This window comes from Branchiostoma lanceolatum, chromosome 12 (assembly GCF_035083965.1).
Source record: "Branchiostoma lanceolatum isolate klBraLanc5 chromosome 12, klBraLanc5.hap2, whole genome shotgun sequence".
Classification (NCBI taxonomy): Eukaryota; Metazoa; Chordata; class Leptocardii; order Amphioxiformes; family Branchiostomatidae; genus Branchiostoma; species Branchiostoma lanceolatum.
The window spans coordinates 2,347,129-2,355,976 of record NC_089733.1 but is presented as its reverse complement, the minus strand read 5'-3'; the positions used below and the strand labels follow the sequence as shown (position 1 = coordinate 2,355,976).

Sequence of the window (8,848 nt, the reverse complement as noted above, 5' to 3'; positions counted from 1 at the left end):
CTTGAAACTAGAATCGCTTGACAACCCTCGAACATACAACAAGACTTAACAGACTTGAAAACTTGGTCTCAAGAAAGTCGTATGGTCCTCCATCCTGGTAAATGTAAGGTACTCCATGTTCAGTTCAGCAGGGCTCTGCGCCCACCTCCCCTGCTCAAGATTAATGACAATGTACTGGAACAAGTGGGGATCATGAGGATCCTTGGAGTATACCTGCAGTCGGATCTAAAATGGAATGTGCATGTCAACTTCATCTACAACAAAGCAAGCCAGCGGTTATTCCTTCTGCGTAGACTGAAGCACTTCCACATTCCGAAGGATGACCTTGTCATCGTGTACACTTCCTACATTCGACCTGTGACTGAGTACGCAGCCCCTGTCTGGCACCCAGGTCTTACAACAGAGCTGAACAACAAGATCGAAAGAATCCAGCGCAGGGCAGTACGCATCATCCTGGGACGAGACTACACCTGCTACGCTGAAGCCTGCGCACACCTCGGCCTGCCATCCCTTCACTCCAGACGTTCGACTCTGACTCTAAAGTTTGCTAAATCTCTCATGGTGTCTGAGCAATATCGGCACCTCTTACCGCCTACAAGAGCGAACATTAGCCGCCGTCAGACCCGCTCTGCGAACAATCTGGACATGCGAAAGTGTAGAACAGAACGCTATAGAACTAGTGCAATCCCGCAAATGGTGCGTGTACTTAACACGTCACTCGTCTGAATGCAAAGACTCCCTTTAGGTTTTGACTTTGTGTCGATAGCATTCGTGTTTTTAAAAACCCGTTTGTATATATCTATTAATTGTGCTGATTTTAGATATTCCTATGTCATAGTTCGCTTTGTTCTATTGCCAACAATCAATCATTGTAATATCACGACATCAATTTAGCCTTAGGGCTACGACTGTAGTGATAAGATTTTGTGTTTCTCAATAAAAAACATTAATACATATTACTACTACTAGATAAATCCTGGACTTTGCCTCCGGCCAGGCAACATCCAAGACCAGACGGGCACCAAGATCCTACACCTACACCTCGACGGAGGTGTACATTTAAGCGTCTTATGATATATACGTCTATAAACTTACTATGATATATGGGTGTAAATATATACGTGGAAACTTCTTACGGGCGGGAAAGAGTTAGTCGGAAATCGTGCGGACAAACACGATATCAACCGGGTGGTAAAGGGCATTCTGGAGGTCCTTCCGTTGGTGGTTAATAACGATTGCAGGAAAAAGATTGCAACGTATCTGGCCAAAAATGACCAGAGACGACGGCCATATATGCTGGAGCCAAGAGCAAAAGGTGTGTGGAAACCTACAGCAAATGTATTGACACTGCTGCTGAAGCGAGTAACTCTATGTTTGTAGACGTTCGTTTAGCCTATGTCATGTAGAAATGTGTGTTTCTTGCTTGGCATGAAGAAAATACAACACGGTAAGTTGGATCACCGGTGACCCTTCGTCCGTCGGGCGATCAGAGACTACCTGTCTTGCAGCTACCTGGGTTGATAAGGAATAGTTAATACCACAGCTAGATCAAAATGGGCGCTCCAGACTGGGTGGAGTTGGCTCCTTTTTAATGTTAATTGATCTGATTGTTGAGCTTTTTCGCAATAGGGCAAACAAAAGAAAGCGAATCCATACATACCATACAATCCGTGTTATTTCGATTATCTTTTAGGAAAGCCATAAGCAGAAGTTAACACAAGGTAGCGGAGACCAGCGTGACGAAGACGAGGAACAGCCTCGGATGGGGAACGGGATCCGGGGGAATCAACGAGTTTGGAGGAGGAACAAAGCCAGTTGGTTTTTGCATATTCTTCTACATAGGTTAATTCTTTTGCATCAAATTGTCTGCCTGTATATATGCATGGTTTCCGACTTTTCTAAAGTACTGAAAGTAGTGTGCTAGATCAACCATAATGGTAGATAGCCCTTTTTACATGTTTGTGACAAGAGCAACCCGAAGTCGATGAATTATAAGATAAAATGCTAATATCGTTAAGGAGAGAAATGGGACGCCACATTCTGGCGGGAGGCCCGTAGTATTGGGAAGAAGTGGGAAGGGAGTGTCCCATACCAGGCTGAGGTGCCGTTACACAAAACAAGAAAACCCTCGACATGCACGAGGTCACAAGCCACAACTCCCGTCTGCGTCAGGTGAAGTTGACTCAAAAATATCACTTACTCAACCGTATGTGACTTGTTACCTGATCACTTTCATTGCTGTGATATTAAGTTATATTTAGATATAATACATTAGAAATCCAATGTTTCCCCCATATTTTTTTGCCATTTAAAAGACTATAAAATTATAAAAAGAACAGGAATACAGAATAGATTTTCTTCCGAGCTAACATTAGATGACAACTATGTATAAAGACAGGCAGGTAGGATACAAGATTTACCCATCATTTCCGATAACAGTGTCGGATCATCGATATCGAATACTACTCCCCTACCAAAGTAACAAAACATTTACACTGAACATGCGCTTATTTCCAATATTCAGGCGGCGAACCAAGGACGTGGAGACCACATTGTGCATGGTCCATTGCACAGCTTCAAGTGGACGGTGGCCGATCCGACAAGGTCGGTGAGATCTCAGACCTTCGCCACGAGTGGGGACAGGAGATGGGAGGCGATGGCGATCCCACCTAACAGGGGCGCCCCGTGGTGCGTGTGCTTTCGACTGGTGGAAGGTCCACCTGCTCTAGCCAAAGTCAGGCCAGTACTACTGCATGCAAGTGCCCAATTATCTGGAACTCTGTTAGCTGCGGTGTCCTATCTGAATATCGTGTACTTACAAATACTTGTTATCTGCTCATTAATTCACCTCGGGGGTGCAGCGAAGTGCGAAGGATAATTATTTTTATATAGTAGATTATTCTCCTCCAATAACTGCACCATCAATCATTTCTTGAAATCTGACATCTACTACAGAAACTCGTTTTTGCTACGCACATGGCCTACTGTGCAGTTAGGTAGTCTATGTGTGTATGTTGTCATTTTCCTATGTTAGGCAGGTATGCTTCTTAACGCGTTATATTTTTTCCAGAGATAACAAATCCATTATTTAAAATAAGAATCTTTCCATGTCAAGAAGAACATTCGTCATATGAAATAATTCTCTTCATTCTTCTCTTCACTAATAGGGTTAAAATGGCCGCAGGTGACCAGGCAGAGTCCGTGACAGCGACATGTACAGTTGCCATGCTGACAGGAGTGGGAAAGGAATGGGACCTGGACAACATCACCAACACCAGCAACATCACCATCCATCTTGTACTGCAGCATTGAGTCAACATTTAGTACAGGAACCAAGGCAGTAACATGCTCTCTTATTTTGTTGTATTCACATATATTTTACATAACATTGAGTATAGGGCTTTAATACATGAATACGAAACAAGAGTAAAATACAATGTCAATAAATGAATGTAAACAAGACAAGTTCTATTGAATTGAGGCCAAATCCTTTTTGAAGATGGTGACAGAGGCTTGGACAATAGAGGGCAGAATAGGTCACAGTGCCCTGAAGCTGTTTGTTAATGCTATGACATGTGTTATATCATTTTATCTTGTATGTGGATTTCCTTGTCACTTGCATTAAATTTTCTTTTAAGAAGCCGGAGAATTTAAGTATACAGTGGCACATTTTCACCAAGATGACTTAAGCCATACATGTGCCTATTATCCGAAAACATTTCGTTCTCTTTTGCAATAACTATATGCAAATGACGGTATGTATTTGTTTTCAAGGTCGTCAACATTATTCGTATCGCGGGCAAACGGCTCGCGGTTCGAACAGGTCAGCCTAGACATGGTAAGCGGGGAGGACTTGAAGACGAGTCACGCGAATGCGTCTAGCGTAGTTTACATAGGTACGGTATTGCTATTTTTCAAATGGTTTATGGTCCAACTATATATTCCAAAATATAGTCATTTCTGTCATGCATTAAGAATGTGTTTATAATACTCAGAACCTTTTGTTAATTTGGTCCAGGATGGCCTAGGATCGGAGCCGGAGGTGTGTCATCGGCGCACAATGAGTTATCGCCAATAGAGGAGGAAGGTCAGGAACTGTCAGGTGAAGATAGTGACATCGCCGATGGGGACGCTGAGTTGGACATCTTTGACGATGATGCCATCTCCGTCTATCAGTTGTCTGACATCTTTGACGATGTTGACGACATCGACATCGTCCCAGACGAACAGTTCGTGGCGGCATTAGAAGGTGCGAGTTCTTCATTTTTCTGGAAAGACCCTTTCGACTTATTTTCTCTACTTAATCTCCTTCTATTAATGTTTATAGCCTCTTTCTTCCAGTTTGGGACCAAAAGTTATCCCTTTCTCTCCGGTGCAAGCTTTTTCCAACTCCTACAAAATATGGAATTCTTTGGTCTCTAACAGGCCCAAGAGGTTGCCGGAATAAATAGTAGAAATTGGCCAAGTCGCCTGCATATTGTACAGTTTGCAGCCTAGAGAGGCTTTGAGGGGGTCGCCCTAAGAGATTGCCGGAATAGATAGTAGAAATTGGCCAAGTCGTCTGCATAATGTACAGTTTGCAGCCTAGAGAGGCTATGAGGGGGTCGCCCTATTCAATACTGTGGATGTAAATTTCAGAAACCTTAACCGACGAAGGAGGCCGTGCACTCATGTCTGAGAACAACGGGGCGTCGGACATGTTGCACGGTAAGCACGGTGGTCAAATTAATGCTCAGAAACTCCCATGTCCAGCCGAAATAGAACGCTGTTCCACGATGTTCGAAATGACGTAATCGAATCCGAGCGCGCGTTCGATTCGGGGTCACCTGCGGTCATTGGAAGTTCTTACTGTAAATCTGCCCGGCCGGGCCCCTTTCCCCGCTTTAGGAAAAAAACTACGTTTGTCGCAAATATTACCTGTTTTCTGGAGATTATATCCATGTTGGCACTTTGTTGTGGACATCTAACATGTAACGAAGCAACTGGCATCGTTTTTTGTGACATTGAATATTAGAAGAATTATTTACGGCGGTGTTAATTACCCCAACTATTTGAAGTTGTGGAAGCATAGACATGAATAATATTCATAACAATTATGAAGTATGATAAGAAAAGGAAAGGGAATTTCATTTTGTTTCAGAACTGATTTTACACACAAAAAAGAAATTCTTATCCATTTACAAAGGACAAACAAAATAGAAGTAAAGGGAAAGTCAATTGAGGACATTTTATCAATTCCCTTATTTGCAGCCAACATCACACAGCTCAGAGAGTCAGAATCTGATCTAGAGTTGGACGACCTCAGCCTCCCTCCACCCATGAGACATCGCAAGACACAGAATAGAGGTATTGTATGGCATTGAATTTTAAAATGATGTATGATGATGACACACTGTATTTTAGAACTATTTGAAGTTGTGGAAGCATGTCAGTCTTTTTTTTCATTTGATTACGCTGTCTTGTTCCTCGCAACCACCATTTCCTTGACGTTCATTTAGTTATTATCACTCAGTATCTTTAAAAATCAAGCCTTAGTTACTACCACTAGTATGGTTCAACAGTGCAATGTTATTGTTTCAGGCTGAAAGCGGAAGGTTGCACTATACAAATACCCAATAGATTCGGCTAGTGTATATACCATCTGGGTTCAGTGCACCACTTACTACACGATGTCATGTAGCTTGTCATGCACATGTACATCTGTGACATATGGAAACTTCTTTCATCAGCATTTGGCCGGCTAGCGGGAAGATTGTGTCCTTTTTGTCATATGCCCTGTTTTCTGAGTGCCGACAGAATTATGATAAAAAGGTCACAAGCCTCTGCTTGAAGAGTGTGTCCCACCAGGTTTCATAGTTTCTTTTCAACCTTCCACTTCAGTATAGCTTTATATTTCTAGTACATCATATTGTATCCTTTAAGGACCTTTTTTCCAGTCTTGGTGGAATTGCTTATAACTGCATCACATAGATTTGCACCGCAAGGACAATATCAACAGCGTTTACGTGATTTACTTAAAATCTATTCCAATGAAAAAGCTCTAGAAAAACCTGCTGACTCCAGCCCTCCTAGCCGTCTACTGAGCGCCAATCTCTGGAAAGGTGCTGACATTTTTCGATCTGATCATGATGAAAACGAAACATTGATATCGCTCGCCGAGCTTACGACCGCATCGAAAAGTACGAGTGCACACAACTAAACGTACAGCGTTCAAATACAGGGGTCCATCCTTTTACTGGAATACACCGGAATACACCGGAATAATCAGAAAGGAGGGTAAAATCTACCGGAATACACTAAGCTTAAATGTTGAGTTAACATCACAGGTTGTTGTATATTGGCATGAAATATTGTATTTCTCAACAGGAGAGCAAAGGACGGACTGACGCGACTGGGTCCCAACATGACAAGTGCAACTGTCACAAGAGAAGGAAACAGGAGTGCTGGATGACATACTCAGCTCATTTGACAGGGACATCTCACTGTACACAGCAATAGGAAAACACACCGTTCCTGACCTCAAAGGTGAAGTAGAACAGCTGGTGCAAGAGCTAAAGATGGAAGACCCCTTCAAAATCATCCCAGGGCGTTGCTATGCCACCTTTCCAACGTGCCCACAGTCGAGGCTTCATACAGTCGATGGAAGAAAGCTGACTGGGTGGATGCTGAAGCAAAAAGAGAAGCTGGCAAGGAGACAGCGTCGTCTGTGAGATTGAGGTATTAAATGCATGTTGTTCGTGAAACCAGGATAAATGCTGTTCGATAATCTGAAAGTTATGATGAATAAATCAGCATCATGCTTTGAATTTGCAAAAACCCTGATTGCATCATCCTTGTAAAAAGCTCTCAACTAGCAACATGGCACCCTCTCCTATCTAACCTTTGCCCATGGATCTTAGTCATCTTACCAGCTCATTACAACTGTTACATTGTTATTTCAGTGTGGAGAAAGAGGGGCGCGCAACTGCAGCAACGAGCTGATCATGGATCCGAAGGGCTTGCAGACCATTGAGCTGTGATGGACATGACCTGTACATGGACCATCATCTTATCAAGTTCCTGGACTGGGAATGGAAATGTTTGGAAGTTTTTACCATCTTGTAAACTTGCATGTTGATTGTAGAGGACAATAGATTTTAATGGTATATTCTTTGACAGCAATGTTATATAATATAGCCACCTTTGGTCACTACTGTATGGTAAATCAAAAGAGTTATTCAAGTAATAAAAGACGGAGTTTAACTCAATGTGATTTCTTTTAGTTCTGAAAAATGCAAGATCCGTATTGTTCTCAACCCTTAAACTAGCAGAACTTCTAATCAAAGTGAGGCAGAATGTATACCAAAACACAGGAAGAAGGGTCTGTATTCATCAGTTCTATGTACAGTATTTGGTTTTGTCATCAAGATTTACAGTGGACACTTAGATATAGTTTGTCCACATATTTGAACATGAAGGGATTGTTGTTATACGTGATTTAAACATTGTGTTAAAGGCCCACTATGTAACATTTTGGCGCAAAAAAATGAAAATATTCTTATGAACAAATCTTAATGCAAATGACATGGACAACCACTTTTCAGCATATTTCCATCATTAATTCTTCTATTTCTGGCATGTATGGTGCTTTTTAACTGTACAAAAACAAGCTGCAAAAGTCTGTGACACCACCTCAACATAGACCGTCATGGTGTAAACAACAACATCCTGCACACCGGCAGGACCCCTGGGTAGGCTAATTACCGTTAGCGACACTTCAGTGGATCTAGATAACAGCTGATGTTATGAAGATCATCTTCTTCGAAAACACTCCTATCTTTTTGAATAAGGATAAAATATATTGATGAATTTAGCGAAGTTTGTAGGGCACTGATAAAGCAGATTTTCCCCGTTCAAAACTCCTAGAACTCTGGTAAGGAGGTTTGGTGTGGTGAACTGTAATCAGGCACCCCACTGGGCAGTTGGCTGATAAGCCATGTGTGGCCACACTGCCCCAACTGTCAACTGGCCTTGTATTCTTTGAAAGTTCACAGTTTAAAACTGGTTTATATGGTGCAATGGTGTTGTAACATTCCTTCCTGAGTACTGGTATGTCATTCTACAAAGTTTATTCAACTTACTATGTAAAGAAATGGTAGAAAAATTGACTTTCTGTTTTGAGCAAATCCTACATAGTGCAGCTTTAAAAGGATGTAGACAATGGATGATGGCAATGTTATCTGACTTAGCGACATTATGTAGGCAGGAATAACTCCATTCGGCGTACATACATATACATGTATTTGAACTTGAAGAAACCCTCATTGGTGTACATATATGTCCACATATCTGATCGTGAAAAAAATTGTTGTCATACATACATGATTTAAACATTGTGTTAAAAGGATGTAGACAATGGATGTTGGCAATGTTATCTGACTTAGCGACATTATGTCGGCAGGAATGACTCCATTCGGCGTACATACATATACATGTATTTATTTGAACTTGAAGAAACATTGTGTTAAATAGATTTGCCTTGGAATTGTTTTCTGGGGGGGGGGGGGAGAGATTGGCGTTGGCTTTAGCTAACTCACCTGAGTCATATATATTTAGAAATGTTTCAATTTTCGAGTTATTTTGCCATTTTTACAACTTTTTTGGAACTTTTGGTGACAATGCATACAATTGTTGTATGCACTGTCATTGAATGCTTCAAAGTCTATCCTGGCAGCTGTTGAATACAACTTTAGGTGGCTAAAGTGAGGAAGAGTAACCTACATATGTCAGGGTGAGCAGCTTTTAACTTTTTCTCCTGGTTATGTCAGTTTTTCTTGCAAAATGACATGGGACCTTTCAACTGCCGCAG

The 8,848-nt window shown here is 41.7% G+C and overlaps 1 long non-coding RNA gene across 1 annotated transcript; it reads left to right on the top strand.

Moving 5' to 3' along the window:
• The first annotated feature begins 5,262 nt into the window (after positions 1-5,262).
• On the top strand, positions 5,263-7,488 carry LOC136446279 (uncharacterized). The gene is made up of 3 exons (XR_010757546.1): positions 5,263-5,346; positions 6,367-6,717; positions 6,942-7,488. It is a non-coding gene; the product is annotated as an uncharacterized lncRNA (long non-coding RNA).
• The last annotated feature ends 1,360 nt before the right edge of the window (positions 7,489-8,848 follow it).